Raw genomic sequence first — 16760 nt, 5'->3', positions numbered from 1 at the left:
GAAATCTTGTCAAGAACTGTTTTTTGTACTCAGCGATCTACAGCAAATGTGTTTTGTGGGTGCAGTGCACAATTTTTTTAAGCCTGCCCTGAGCCACCTACTGCTGAAAACAAACTTTGTTTTCTTCAGTTAGTCAATATCAATACATAATCGGCAGCCATTTTATGCAACGATGGTGCACCAGCACAGGCTATCTGCATGTCTGCATGTCCAGAAATACAGCTTTTTGTTTACTGGGGTTAAAAAAATACATCTATTAAATATAGTGCACATCTGGGATTACACGTGCATAAGTGATTGTCAAATTTAGGACAGAAATACAGCTTTTTGGTTACTGGGGTGAAAAAAGCCTATAATATACTGCACATCTGGGATTAGACAAGCATAAGTGACTGTCACATTTAGGCAATAAATACGACTTTGGCATACTGGGGTGAAAAAAGCCTCTAATATACTGCACATCTGGGATTACACGTGCATAAGTGACTGTCACGTTTAGGCCAGAAATAAGGCTTTTTGGTTACTGGGGTAAAAAAAGCTTCTAATATATTGCACATCTGGGATTACACGTGCATAAGTGACTGTCACATTTAGGCCAGAAATAAGGCTTTTTGGTTACTGGGGTAAAAAAAGCTTCTAATATACTGCACATCTGGGATTACACGTGCATAAATCACTGTCACATTTAGGCCATAAATACAGCTTTTTGGTTACTGGGGTGAAAAAAGCCTCTAATATACTACACATCTAGGATTACACGTGCATAAGTGACTGTCACATTCAGGCCAGAAATACGGCTTTTTGGTTACTGGGGTGAAAAAAGCCTCTGATATACTGTACATCTGGCATTACACGTGCATAAGTGAGTGTCACATTTAGGCCACAAATACCGCTGTCATATAGAGTTAAAAAAATAATAATTGAGTGCAATACCCTCAGGGTTTTTATTGGCGGTTAATTATTTTTAACAGACTTAACCATTTTTTTCTTTGCTTTGCAAACGCTAACTATGAGGCAAACATCTAATAAGGGATGCGGTCATGGTCGTGGTGGTGGTGTTGGTGGTGCCTCTGGTGCAGGGAGAGGACGTGGCCGTTCTGCCACAGCTACACGTCCTACTGAACCTACTACCTCAGGTCCCAGTAGCCGCCAGAATCTACAGCGATATTTGGTCGGGCCTAATGCCGTTCTAAGGATGGTAAGGCCTGAGCAAGTACAGGCGCTAGTCAATTGGGTGGCCAACAGTAGATCCAGCACGTTCACATTATCTCCCACCCAGTCTTCTGCAGAAAGAGCATAGGTGGCGCCTGAAACCCATGCCCATCAGTGTGTCACATCACCCCCGTGCATATTAGAGAACCTGTCAAGCGAAAATGGTCCCAGCAAGTGGATCGAAACGTGGTTAAGGTGCTTCCCTCCAATGCAAAAGGTCGTGAGTTCAAATCCTGGCAGTAACTTTTCTGAAATACAAACCAAATTAGATTTAAATACCCTGGGTGTCCCTAAGCACTGACTCTATATATGGACATAGCTATATATGGAGTCAGAGCAAGGACTCCTAAGCCACGGACTCACACTGGGGGATTCCCCCACTGTACGGCGATCTTCTGCATAGACATATAGGCTAAATTAGATTTAAATACACTGGCTCGAGCAGACGCAGTATTTGGCTGAGCATGCTCGCTCAACACTAGTTTTGATGCTATAAAACATTTTGCATTGCTGAGAATCATTCACTATAGAAGGGGCATGAGGTTAAGGCTACATGCACACGTATGTGTTTTGCGGTCCGCAAATTGCGGATCTGCAAAGGAAACGGATGACATCCGTATGCCATCCGTTTCTTTTTGCGGATCCATTGCAACAATGCCTAAAACGGACAAGAATAGTACATGTTCTATTTTTTTTGTGGGGCTACGGAACGGACATACTGATGCGGACAGCACACGGTGTGCTGTCCGCATTTTTTGCGGACCCGTTGAAATGAATGGGTCCGCATCCTATCTTCAAAAAAAAAACACAACGGACATGGAAACAAACATTGTTCGTGTGCATGTAGCCCAAGTCTTATTTTAATGTTCTACTATATAGTTAATCTTTTTATGTCTTTTATGATCTGTATTATTATAGTCAGAGTCAACCTGATACACGGTACATGGCAGGCAAATTGGATTCGTTATTCTGCCAGCCAGAATTTGCAAAGGACATTAAAGGAGATTAGTTTGCATATGTGCTAGATGGTATTCATATGTATGCTGTCAAGAATCACAATATCAAAATGATCTGATTCATGTAAACCAAGAAATCTGATTTGACTCTTATTAAAATGATTGAAGTCATGAAGTCATAAACTCTTCGACATTCATTTATTTTTTCCCATAAAAAACTATCACCGTACAATGAACAGAGCATTTCAAATGTAATATTATTGCAATATACATGCAAAATATTGTTAAGTTTATATACACTATATTTAATCTTCTTTGATAGCGCCCCCTGCTGTTTCTCCCTGTTGACAAAATTGTGGTCCACCTCCTGGACACTCTCCTTGCTCCATGAACTGTGCTTTCTACTGTGTTACATTGTGTGCATCAGGGCTGGACTGGGATAATAAAACGGCCCTGGCTCACAAACCCCACCTACCCACTTATGACACTGTACAATACACACTGAGGGGCTGAATTTTGCTTTACTTGGTCATGCCAAGTGCCATAAAAGTGGAACTCAAAAATTCCTGATCACCTGGTCAGGGATGTACGTTACCATCCCCAACAACAACACATACCATGATAAAGCTCAAAATACCAGTGTACATCCCAAAATACCTCCTCAGCTTCACCATATAAATGTATTGCAGCACAAAATATCTCCCCAACAGCATCAAATAAATAGCCCCATTAAATACAAAATACCCAGCTTTATTGTTCCCTGACAAACCATCCCTCACTGGCAGAAGCATTGTCCCCATTTAAATGCCTCATCGCTGTTTGGGACTTGTTTCAGGTTAGCTGAATTTTTGAAAAACATCAGTTAAGACACAAATTAAGCAAGCTTGCATGTCTCATTGAGAGACGTGTAATCCTGGGTGGGATATTCTAGTTATCTGCTTTCAGTCTGGTCTCTCTCTGGTTCCTCTGAAGTTAATCTCAAAATGGTAACATTGATTTGTTCATTCTTAATTCTAATAAGAAAAAGACACAAATGCAATGGTACTGTGCAACCAGCATTCTGCCCTGCCTCTATGCTGGATGAGGCATTGGTGTACATTTTGGCCAAAGCGTAATAAGCCACTCACCACGTCAAGGTCGCCTCTATGGAGTGGTCCCTAACACTAGTTGCTACCTGTTTGTGGGCCATGACAGCCATGCACACCTGACCAGTCAATCTGTCCTGTAGGCTGGTTTTAAAGTCAGTATAAAACTGAGTCTGCATAGCACCTACCAGTAGCCATTTGGCTCCAGGAGAAGTATATAGTAGGCTCAGCATGTACAGTGGGATGCGAAAGTTTGGGCAACCTTGTTAATCGTCATGATTTTCCTGTATAAATCGCTGGTTGTTACGATAAAAAATGTCAGTTAAATATATCATATAGGAGACAAACACAGTGATATTTGAGAAGTGAAATGAAGTTTATTGGATTCACAGAAAGTGTGTATAATTGTTTAAACAAAATTAGGCAGGTGCATAAATTTGGGCACTGTTGTCATTGTATTGATTTCAAAACCTTTAGAACTAATTATTGGAACTCAAATTGGCTTGGTAAGCTCAGTGACCCCGACTTACATACACAGGTGAATCCAATTATGAACGGAAAATGCAAATGTGATCGCACACTACATCCAGCACTCTGCCCTCCATGCTGGACGAGACATTGGTTTATACACTGCTCAAAAAAATAAAGGGAACACTTAAACAACACAATGTAACTCCAAGTCAATCACACTTCTGTGAAATCAAACTGTCCACTTAGGAAGCAACACTGAGTGACAATCAATTTCACATGCTGTTGTGCAAATGGGATAGACAACAGGTGGAAATTATAGGCAATTAGCAAGACACCCCCAATAAAGGAGTGGTTCTGCAGGTGGTGACCACAGACCACTTCTCAGTTCCTATGCTTCCTGGCTGATGTTTTGGTCACTTTTGAATGCTGGCGGTGCTTTCACTCTAGTGGTAGCATGAGACGGAGTCTACAACCCACACAAGTGGCTCAGGTAGTGCAGCTTATCCAGGAAAGCACATCAATGCGAGCTGTGGCAAGAAGGTTTGCTGTGTCTGTCAGCGTAGTGTCCAGAGCATGGAGGCGCTACCAGGAGACAGGCCAGTACATCAGGAGACGTGGAGGAGGCCGTAGGAGGGCAACAACCCAGCAGCAGGACCGCTACCTCCGCCTTTGTGCAAGGAGGAACAGGAGGAGCACTGCCAGAGCCCTGCAAAATGACCTCCAGCAGGCCACAAATGTGCATGTGTCTACTCAAACAGTCAGAAACAGACTTCATGAGGGTGATATGAGGGCCCGACGTCCACAGGTGGGGGTTGTGCTTACAGCCCAACACCGTGCAGGACGTTTGGCATTTGCCAGAGAACACCAAGATTGCCAAATTCCCCACTGGTGCCCTGTGCTTTTCACAGATGAAAGCAGGTTCACACTGAGCATGTGACAGATGTGACAGAGTCTGGAGACACCGTGGAGAACGTTCTGCTGCCTGCAACATCCTCCAGCATGACCGGTTTGGCGTTGGGTCAGTAATGGTGTGGGGTGGCATTTCTTTGGAGGGCCGCACAGCCCTCCATGTGCTCGCCAGAGGTAGCCTGACTGCCATTAGGTACCGAGATGAGATCCTCAGACCCCTTGTGAGACCATATGCTGGTGTGGTTGGCCCTGGGTTCCTCCTAATGCAAGACAATGCTAGACCTCATGTGGCTGGAGTGTGTCAGCAGTTCCTGCAAGATGAAGGCATTGATGCTATGGACTGGCCCGCCCGTTCCCCAGACCTGAATCCAATTGAGCACATCTGGGACATCATGTCTCGCTCTATCCACCAACGTCACGTTGCACCACAGACTGTCCAGGAGTTGGCAGATGCTTTAGTCCAGGTCTGTGAGGAGATCCCTCAGGAGACCGTCCGCCACCTCATCAGGAGCATGCACAGGCGTTGTAGGGAGGTCATACAGGCACGTGGAGGCCACACACACTACTGAGCCTCATTTTGACTTGTTTTAAGGACATTACATCAAAGTTGGATCAGCCTGTAGTGTGTTTTTCCACTTTAATTTTGAGTGTGACTCCAAATCCAGACCTCCATGGGTTAAAAAATTTGATTTCCATTTTTTTATTTTTGTGTGATTTTGTTGTCAGCACATTCAACTATGTAAAGAACAAAGTATTTCAGAAGAATATTTAATTAATTCAGATCTAGGATGTGTTATTTTTGTGTTCCCTTTATTTTTTTGAGCAGTGTATTTTGGCCAAAGCATAGTAAGCCACTCACCGCGTCAAGGTTGTCTCATGAGTGGTCCCTAACTCTTGTTCCTACCTGTTCATGGGCCATGACAGCCACATAAAATCCAGGGAATGCAGGTCAGCATGCAAGCCAAGTACACTTTGCTTGTAACCCCGTCCGGTGCCATTACAGCTTTCATCGGATCCAGGGATGCAAGTACCAACATGCATGCTGAACCCACCATATACTTCTCCTGGAGCCAGATGGCTAATGGTAGGTTCTATACAAGCAGACTCAGTTTTATACTGACTTTAAAACCAGCCTCAAGGACAGATTAACTGGTCAGGTGTGCAATGACTCCAAGGAGATCGCCACGCCTCCAATATATACTACAAAGAAAAAAATAAGGGGTTGGGTCAGCACAACCTGCCTGTAGGTGCACATCACTATGGCGAAATACATATACAAACGGAAAATGCAAATGTGATCGCACACTACATCCAGCACTCTGCCCTCCATGCTGGATGAGACATTGGTTTATATTTTGGCCAAAGCATAGTAAGCCACTCACCGCGTCAAGGTCGTCTCATGAGTGGTCCCTAACTCTTGTTCCTACCTGTTCATGGGCCATGACAGCCACATAAAATCCAGGGAATGCAGGTCAGCATGCAAGCCAAGTACACTTTGCTTGTAACCCCGTCCGGTGCCATTACAGCTTTCATCGGATCCAGGGATGCAAGTACCAACATGCATGCTGAACCCACCATATACTTCTCCTGGAGCCAGATGGCTAATGGTAGGTTCTATACAAGCAGACTCAGTTTTATACTGACTTTAAAACCAGCCTCAAGGACAGATTAACTGGTCAGGTGTGCAATGACTCCAAGGAGATCGCCACGCCTCCAATATATACTACAAAGAAAAAAATAAGGGGTTGGGTCAGCACAACCTGCCTGTAGGTGCACATCACTATGGCGAAATACATATACAAACGGAAAATGCAAATGTGATCGCACACTACATCCAGCACTCTGCCCTCCATGCTGGACGAGACATTGGTTTATATTTTGGCCAAAGCATAGTAAGCCACTCACCGCGTCAAGGTTGTCTCATGAGTGGTCCCTAACTCTTGTTCCTACCTGTTCATGGGCCATGACAGCCACATAAAATCCAGGGAATGCAGGTCAGCATGCAAGCCAAGTACACTTTGCTTGTAACCCCGTCCGGTGCCATTACAGCTTTCATCGGATCCAGGGATGCAAGTACCAACATGCATGCTGAACCCACCATATACTTCTCCTGGAGCCAGATGGCTAATGGTAGGTTCTATACAAGCAGACTCAGTTTTATACTGACTTTAAAACCAGCCTCAAGGACAGATTAACTGGTCAGGTGTGCAATGACTCCAAGGAGATCGCCACGCCTCCAATATATACTACAAAGAAAAAAATAAGGGGTTGGGTCAGCACAACCTGCCTGTAGGTGCAGATCACTATGGCGAAATACATATACAAACGGAAAATGCAAATGTGATCGCACACTACATCCAGCACTCTGCCCTCCATGCTGGATGAGACATTGGTTTATATTTTGGCCAAAGCATAGTAAGCCACTCACCGCGTCAAGGTCGTCTCATGAGTGGTCCCTAACTCTTGTTCCTACCTGTTCATGGGCCATGACAGCCACATAAAATCCAGGGAATGCAGGTCAGCATGCAAGCCAAGTACACTTTGCTTGTAACCCCGTCCGGTGCCATTACAGCTTTCATCGGATCCAGGGATGCAAGTACCAACATGCATGCTGAACCCACCATATACTTCTCCTGGAGCCAGATGGCTAATGGTAGGTTCTATACAAGCAGACTCAGTTTTATACTGACTTTAAAACCAGCCTCAAGGACAGATTAACTGGTCAGGTGTGCAATGACTCCAAGGAGATCGCCACGCCTCCAATATATACTACAAAGAAAAAAATAAGGGGTTGGGTCAGCACAACCTGCCTGTAGGTGCACATCACTATGGCGAAATACATATACAAACGGAAAATGCAAATGTGATCGCACACTACATCCAGCACTCTGCCCTCCATGCTGGACGAGACATTGGTTTATATTTTGGCCAAAGCATAGTAAGCCACTCACCGCGTCAAGGTTGTCTCATGAGTGGTCCCTAACTCTTGTTCCTACCTGTTCATGGGCCATGACAGCCACATAAAATCCAGGGAATGCAGGTCAGCATGCAAGCCAAGTACACTTTGCTTGTAACCCCGTCCGGTGCCATTACAGCTTTCATCGGATCCAGGGATGCAAGTACCAACATGCATGCTGAACCCACCATATACTTCTCCTGGAGCCAGATGGCTAATGGTAGGTTCTATACAAGCAGACTCAGTCCAATTATGAGAAGGAGTATTTAAGGGGGTCAATTGTAAGTTTCCCTCCTCTTTTAATTTTCTCTGAAGAGTAGCAACATGGGGGTCTCAAAACAACTCTCAAATGACCTGAAGACAAAGATTGTTCACTATCATGGTTTAGGCCCTAAACTTTAGGGGGAGGATACAGAAAGCTGTCTCAGAGATTTCAGCTGTCTGTTTCCACAGTTAGGAACATATTGAGGAAATGGAAGACCATAGGCTCAGTTCAAGTTAAGGCAGACCAAGAAAAATCTCAGATAGACAGAAGCGACGAATGGTGAGAACAGTCAGAGTCAACCCACAGACCAGCACCAAAGACCTACAACATCATCTTGCTGCAGATGGAGTCACTGTGCATCGTTCAACCATTCGGCGCACTTTACACAAGGAGATGCTGTATGCGAGAGTGATGCAGAAGAAGCCTTTTCTCCGCCCACAGCACAAAAAGTGCCACTTGAGGTGGACTAAAGTACATTTGGACAAGCCAGCTTCATTTTGGAATAAGGTGCTGTGGACGGATGAAACTAAAATTTAGTTATTTGGCCATAACAAGGGGCGTTATGCATGGAGGAAAAAGAACACAGCATTCCAAGAAAAACACCTGCTACCTACAGTAAAATATGGTGGTGGTTCCTTCATGCTATGGGGCTGTGTGACCAGTGCAGGGACTGGGAATCTTGTCAAAGTTGAGGGACGCATGGATTCCACTTAGTATCAGCAGATTCTGGAGACCAATGTCCAGGAATCAGTGACAAAGCTGAAGCTGCGCCGGGGCTGGATCTTTCAACAAGACAACGACCCTAAACACTGCTCAAAATCCACTGAGGCGGGGGCGGAGCTAGCCGCTGAAGGAGATGGCCGCCTGAGCTGAGAGCTCCTCACAGCAGCACTCCATTAGAAGCTATTTGACAGGTTCCCACCCTGCTTTATTATGGGGAAAACTAACAGGGACAAGCCTAAAGAAATGCTGATGACGCCCAAACACGCCAGAGGTCAATCTGACCTGGACAAGTTCCTAAAAAAGAAGTTATCTTCTCCGGCAGTCAGATCCAAGATGGCGCTGGATGCCGCCGCCGCCACTGCTACATGCACTGAGGATTCAGATGACGAAGGCTCCTGCACTATGTCCGAGACACGCAGCGAACGTGGCTCGACACCCATCACCAGAGCTTTTCTTAAGGAGTCACTGGCTCTCGCTTTTGAGCCGGTCCTGAGAGAATTATCCGCCATAAAAACGGAGTTTAAACAGACAGGACACAGAGTGGCAGCTCTGGAAGACTCCCAGCTCGCCATAACCAAACACAGTCGTGCGATGCAATCGACAGTGGAAGAGATCCGCGAACATCTGAATACCACCTACCTGTACCTGGAAGATCAGGAGAACAGGAGTCGTAGAAAGAATATTCGCATCAGAGGTGTTCCTGAAAGTGTGCAAAGAGAGGACATCTTAGACACGGTCAGTCAACTCTTCTCCTCCTTACTGGGACAAGATAGGGCAGAGAAAATAGTTGTAGAGAGAGCCCACAGGGCCCTTAGACCTAAGCCACCACCAGAAGCACCGCCGCGAGACATTATATGTGGCTTACTGAGTTTTGTAGACACGGCCGCCATCTTAGCTGCCGCCAGGCATAAAGGTGATCTGACAGTTGAGAACGCCAAAATACAGCTATATCAGGATCTAGCAGCAAGCACCCTGGCGAAGCGCAGACAACTCAAGCCGCTCACCGATCTCCTTAGAGAGAGAAGACACCCTCTGCGCTGGCTCTTTCCTTTTGGTCTATGTGCCACCATAAATGGAAAACAAGTTACAGTCCGACACCCAGCAGACCTCACCAAAATGTGGGACGCTTTGCAGATTGATCCTTTAAATATCTCCTCCTGGTTGCCTATGACTGAGGACCTAAAGCTACCTACGCTTCCTGTGCTTGAAGAATGGAAGCTAACTAAAAAATTCAAATCACCGCAAGCGAAGAAACGGCAAGCGGAGCTTCAGGACACTTGAAGGTTCTCGCCATCACTTAAGAATGTTTAACTTGCCTCGGGAGATGTCCGGAGTTCGAGATGTCACATACACTGTTCCCAGGAGCAGTTAAATAGACTCTCAAGCACCGTCTATATTCTCCCTGTTTTAAGTTGTTATCTTATGATCCATGACACTACCATTGCCTTCTCATATACTGCCTACCCCCTATGATATAGCGCTCCCTTAGGGAACAACCTCATTAGATCCTGTTTAAGGTTCACCTTAATCCTAGTGAGAAGGTAATGGTACGTTTTATGTCTCGGCTCTTCTTGGGACCTCAGTACACCACATTAATTTGTCCCTGAAGAACAGCACTTTACCTGTTTCAAGATTGTTCTCCTTTTCTTTTCTTTTTCTTTTTCTTTTTCTTTCTCTTTTTCCTTATATTCATACCCCATGGCTTAAGTATTGCGGGGGAGACCCGTATTTAGGACGGGCCCGTCCGCCCAGCTTTTATTGTGGTGGAACCTACTGCCTTAATAATAAGCCTGTGCTGTGAGAGGCCTAAACAGGCTTTGCGTATTTCATAGTTCTCTCACCCCCCCTCTCCTACCTCTTTTTCTAACTTTCTCCCTACTCTTCTCCGGCCAATCCCTCCTTGGCCACCTTCTCCTCTGAATACCCTCCCCAGTGAGGGCTGTTAATTACATGTTCTCTTTGAGTATTAATATGCTTAATCTTGATTTTATATATTTTATATTGTTTATAGTTTCTCCAAGATGGGAATTGTTCTCAGAAATTTTTGATCCTCTGGGTTGCAACAGCTGGTATGGACGCATAATCTTTCACACCTCATGGATTCTTTGAAGGTAACTTCACTAAACGTAAATGGGCTTAACATTCCCCAGAAGAGAAGCCAGGTCTATCAGATGCTTAAGAGAGAGAGGGCAGACCTCCTGTTCCTGCAGGAGACACATTTCAGGCACAACCATATCCCAACCCTTTTCACTAAATCCTACCCAAAATGGATTCACAGCTCCCATTCTTCAGCCTCCAGAGGGGTGTCCATTGGCATTGGTGCAAATATTCCTTTTCAGATTACGGCACAGCATGTTGACCCTGAGAGCAGATTTTTGTTCCTGAAGGGTACGCTCTTTGGTAATAAGCTGACCTTAGTCAACATATATGCCCCAAACACCAAACAAATTCCCTGGTTGCTTAAAGTATTAAAGCTACTTAAAGTCTTTAGGGAAGGAATATTGATTCTGGGAGGTGACTTGAACCTAGCCTTGGATCACCCCTTGGATTCCACCTCTGGAGCCCCCAAATACTCTGATGCACAACTCTGTAAATTACGGAGGTCTCTCTCTGAACATCACATTACAGATACTTGGAGATTGATTCACCCTAGCGTCCGAGACTTCACGTTCTTCTCAGCTGTTCATGGATCCTTTCAGCGCCTAGACTACCTCTTCCTCTCTAATCATGTCCTGGAGAGGATTAAATCCTCATCTATTGGGCAGATTACAGTATCTGACCACGCCCCTGTCTCTTTGGTCTTCCAGTTGAAGGGCCTCCCTCCTAAAGCATGGTCTTGGAGACTTAACGAGACCCTCCTGGAAAATGACAGAGACAGACTTAAACTAGAGGGGAAACTTGAGACCTTCTTTGAGCTGAACTGCACCCCTCTTATGGATAAGGCCATGATATGGGAGGCACATAAGGCGTACATAAGGGGAGAGCTTATATCCCTGGGCACATGGGTGCGCAGACAAAGGACGCTTCAAGTAGACTCCGTCCTAAACCAAATCTCTGTTTTGGAGAATATCTCTAAGAGAGACGCCACAGATGCCCATTATAAGGAACTTACAAAACTGAGAACACAGCTGAAAGATTTACTAAACATCAAATCAGCCAAGGCCCTTAGGGCGGCCAAATACAAGATTTATATGCATGGTGACAGAGGCTCTAAATTGCTTTCCCAAATGATCAAGGGACAGAGAGAGAAAACCTTTATACAAGGAATCAAATCCGAAAAGGGACACCAGCTTTCCAACACACCAGCGATTGCTGAGGAATTCACAAAATTTTACTCTTCCCTTTATAACCTAGAATCCAATAACCCAGAACTCACATTGGCCAATATTAAATCCTTCCTTGAGACAACCAAAGTCCCGACCCTAGATTCAACAGAAAAAGAAATGTTGTTGACTCCGGTAACGGTTGAGGAAATATTAGAGGTCTTAGCTAGTACTCCATCAGGGAAGTCCCCAGGTCCAGATGGACTACCTGCGATATACTACAAAAAGTTCAAAAAAACTCTTGCCCCACAACTAGCAGATTTATGTAATTCCTTGTTAAAAGGCACCTCTCTCCCCCCACAATCACTAATCGCTCACATAACAGTGATCCCCAAAGAAGGGAAGGACCCCGCTAAATGCAGCAGCTATAGACCAATATCCCTACTTAATGTAGATGTCAAAATATGGGCTAAACTTTTAAGTTGTAGAATAGCAAAGCTACTCCCCAAACTTATTGGCGAGGAACAAGTGGGTTTTGTTAAGGGGCGGGAGGGCAAACATAATGTTAGCAGGGTCTTACACGCCATATACTACGCAAAAAAACATGAGATCCCATTGACCCTGTTGGGTACCGATGCTGAAAAAGCATTCGACAGGGTCAATTGGTCTTTTATTGAAAATGCCTTGAGTCATTTTGGCTTTCCCCCTCTGTTTGTTTCTGCCATTTTCTCGCTTTACTCGCATCCCTCAGCCAGAGTCCTTATTAATGGTACTTTACCTCCGCCCTTCAACATCTCCAATGGAACAAGGCAGGGCTGCCCTCTCTCTCCGGCTCTGTTCATCTTAACCCTTGAGATTCTCCTTTGCAAATTAAGATCTTCTGAAATTATCAGGGGACTCCAAGTGAAGGGGAAAACACATTCATTGGCAGCCTTTGCGGACGATTTGCTCCTTTTCATCACAAACCCAGCGGTTGCAATTCCAGAGGTGATAAAAATATTCACGGACTTTGGAGAAGTCTCGAATTTTAAGGTCAACTATGACAAATCCGAGATACTCAATATCTCAGCACCGGGAAAACACATGATAGAGATTAGAAAGCACACTTCTTTCCAATGGCCTAAAGAAGCTATTAAACATTTGGGAATTATGATTCCGGCAAACCCCTCACATTTATTTAGACTTAACTATACCCCTTTGTTTAACAAAATCAAAACCTTCTTGGCTTCCGTCAAGTTACCCTTTCTCTCATGGTTAGGAAGGAAAAATCTACTGGCTACTTACGTCCTCCCACAGATCCTTTATACCCTGAGATGTTTACCCATTTCACTGACAAACAAGTTCTTCTCTGACTTCCGATCCCTTTTCAGCAATTTCCTCTGGTCCAAAAAAAGGCCACGACTAGCATATCCCTTACTTATTAGGAAGGCAAGTGGAGGGGGCTTATCCTTACCAGATCTAAAAACTTATCTTCATGCTATCCAGTTAGAGAGATGGATTGAATTGACCAAACCTCACAACGATTCAATGCATGTAGCTTTAGAGAAAGCTATATTGGGTGAGGACATTGCCCATAACTTCTGGGTAGCCTCCCCAACTAGAAAAAAAAAATACCCTCTTAGTGCCCTGACACATTGTATGCTCCAATATTGTAACAGCTCGGGGGCCCTATCAATGTCTACTAACAAACTATCCCCTATAGCCCCACTCTCCGTCCTTCCGTTCTATCTTAATAGAAATGGAAACGACTTTCATAGAGCCTGGTCTTTTCTTTCAGATCTAAAAATATCTGACCTGGTTAAAGCCAATAATCTCCAAGAGTTTCTCACCAAGATCCAAACCTACATTCCTAAGCTCTTCTATACTAGATTAGCTGAAATAGACCTAGAACTCAGTTGCAAAAAATATAAAAAGATATATGCGGAGACCCAAATAGATCCCACCTGGCTTGAAAATTATATACTACTTCCCTACCCCCCCCATAAAAACTCTATCCAAGATATACTCCCAACTTATATTAGACTCTTCAGGTGATAAGCCCACTTACTTAAAAGCTTGGGAACGAGAGCTGCAAATGACCCTTTCAGATAAAGACGCTAATGTGGTCTTGAGACACTCTCATGGATTTTCAAGGTGTATCCGCATACGGGAGAACTCCTTCAAAATCATATCCAGATGGTACAGAACCCCAGATTTCCTATATAGAGCACATCTATCGCCCTCAGATAAGTGTTGGCGTTGTCAAGATGAATGTGGAACCATTTCACACATCTGGTGGTCCTGTAAAGCTATTTCCAACTTCTGGAAAGAAGTGGAACAAATTATTAACAAAGTCTGTAGTTCTTGTATTTCTTTAGCACCAGCACTTATACTCCTATGGTTACCACATGGAGGCTTTAAACCCTCCGCTAACAATTTAATCACACACATGATAGGAGCAGCTAAATTTGTTGTTCCCGTCAAATGGAAAAATACGGATCCTCCCACCATTAGAGAGTGGTTAGAAAAAGTACACCAGATATGCCTTATGGAAGAGATGGTTGGCTGGGAAAGGGGAAATAGGAAAAATTTTCTGAAAATATGGCAACCATGGATGGACTTCTATAAGAACTATAGTTAGACTGAATACCCCCTTCCTTCACGAGTATACTCATGAACAGCCTCTAGCTGTGCCAGTATTTAGACCCATAAGTATCTTTACAAAAGGGAACTCAATTCCTTACTCCTTACTTCTAAATATTACGTTTAGTGAACCTTTTCCCCCATAAATATGTGCTTCAACAAACACACTCTAGCGTGACTTCAAATAACTTGACCTACAACATACCCTACGAACTTGTTACAAGAATACTCCCAGGCCTTTTATTCTGAGCTGAGACAACCCATCAGTTAAGTTTTAGTTTTATGTGTTTTATTATGTTATGTTTGGATCGACTATACAGATACCTACTGTTAGCCAAATCAGATATTTGCTACATATTTGATCAACATATGGTTTGGCATCCAGATACACATTGTGCCTTATAAGACTGTATTATACCTAGCAGTCAAACTATTCAACACATGCTTTATTGCGCTCCTTCATTGCATGACTATTGTGGCGAGCCTTTGGCACTTCATGTATCTCATGTACTACATTACTCTGTGTAGATCTTTTCATGTCTGTTACCTATTGAAAAATCTTCAGAAATAAAGAATTTACAAAAAAAAAAAAATCCACTGAGGCATTTATGCAGAGGAACAAGTACAACATTCTGGAATGGCCATCTCAGTCCCCAGACCTGAATATAATTGAAAATCTGTGGTGTGACTTAAAGAGAGCTGTCCATGCTCGGAAGCCATCAAACCTGAATGAACTAAAGATGTTTTGTAAAGAGGAATGGTCCAAAATACCTTCAACCAGAATCCAGACTCTCATTGGAACCTACAGGAAGCGTTTAGAGGCTGTAATTTCTGCAAAAGGAGGATCTACTAAATATTGATTTCATTTCTTTTTTGTGGTGCCCAAATTTATGCACCTGCCTAATTTTGTTTAAACAATTATAGCACACTTTCTGTAAATCCAATAAACTTCATTTCACTTCTCAAATATCACTGTGTGTGTCTCCTGTATGATATATTTAACTGACATTTTTTATCGTAACAACCAACGATTTATACAGGAAAATCATGACGATTAACAAGGTTGCCCAAACTTTCGCATCCCACTGTATGAAATGTAGTATGTTGGTCACACTACCCAGGAACTACATGACTAGAGATGGCTAACCCGGCGCCATATTCTTTTGCATTGCGCCGAACTTTGACCCATGACACATCCATCAGGTGGTACAGGACAGCCAATTGAGACATTTCAGCACATGGACACACCCCCACACTATAAAAGAATCCGATCTGGCAGCCATTTTACATTCTGTGTTTTGCCAGTGTAGGGAGAGGTTGCTGTGTGGAGCAGGGACAGGCTGTTAGGGACACCTAACGCTAGCTAATAGGGCCACAAAAGTCCTTTTAAGCACTAGTATAGGTGTGCTATCGATAGGTGTGATACACAGAGGGGTGCAATATACTTATAATATACTTTTATAATGAGCCAAAAACACATAGATAGATATATATAGTGATCACCTGGAAGTCAGGGGCCTAGGGGATTACTAGGGCCATTTTTATATAGGGTAAGGTTCCGGACGGGGTCGCTCTTATCAGGGCGGTTGGTCTGTGGTTAGGCTATCCGGGCCAGATTAGCACCACCTGTAGGGCAATATCAGGGACAATTCTTTGCCCACTCTGTCCTTCAATACCACATCATCATCTAGCCCAGGGATAGATGTTTTTTGCTTTCCCTCCGGGATTCATCGATGTGCACTGGAACCCCCCGGATTGTGGTAGGACATATGGTTTCTGATTTGTTTCTGTTATTCCCTACCACATCTATGCTTTTTGCTTAACTTTAATAATTTGATTTATTTTCATTTTGAGGGATATCTTTTAATAGTAACATTACTAAAGGTTAAGTTTTATCTTTATGTATATTCTAATGGATTGCCTTCCTTGTACAATGTTATATTATACTTTCTAACATAGAAAGTATATTATAGTGCATTTTTATTGTGCAGCAGTCGTGTGCGGTTCTGCGGCGATACCGCAGATATATAGAGGGACAAGCGTTATTGGAACAAATAATTTCTACTGGTGTGATATAGCAGTCCCCCCCCCCCAAAAAAAGTGATTGAAGCAGGGGTAGTATATACCAATAATATACTTTCTATATAGTGCATTTAGGGAGTGCAACATGGCACATTTAAGAAAATTTCCCTTTTAAGACGCATAAAAATGTTCCCTAATTAAGACACATATTTTTTGTTGGGATTTTTGTCATTGATCCCCCTCTGGTATGTCACTGTCCATGTTGTGGGACTATTT

Source organism: Bufo bufo, chromosome 11 (genome assembly GCF_905171765.1).
Source record: "Bufo bufo chromosome 11, aBufBuf1.1, whole genome shotgun sequence".
NCBI lineage: Eukaryota > Metazoa > Chordata > Amphibia > Anura > Bufonidae > Bufo > Bufo bufo.
Note: the sequence above shows the minus strand (reverse complement) of the source record.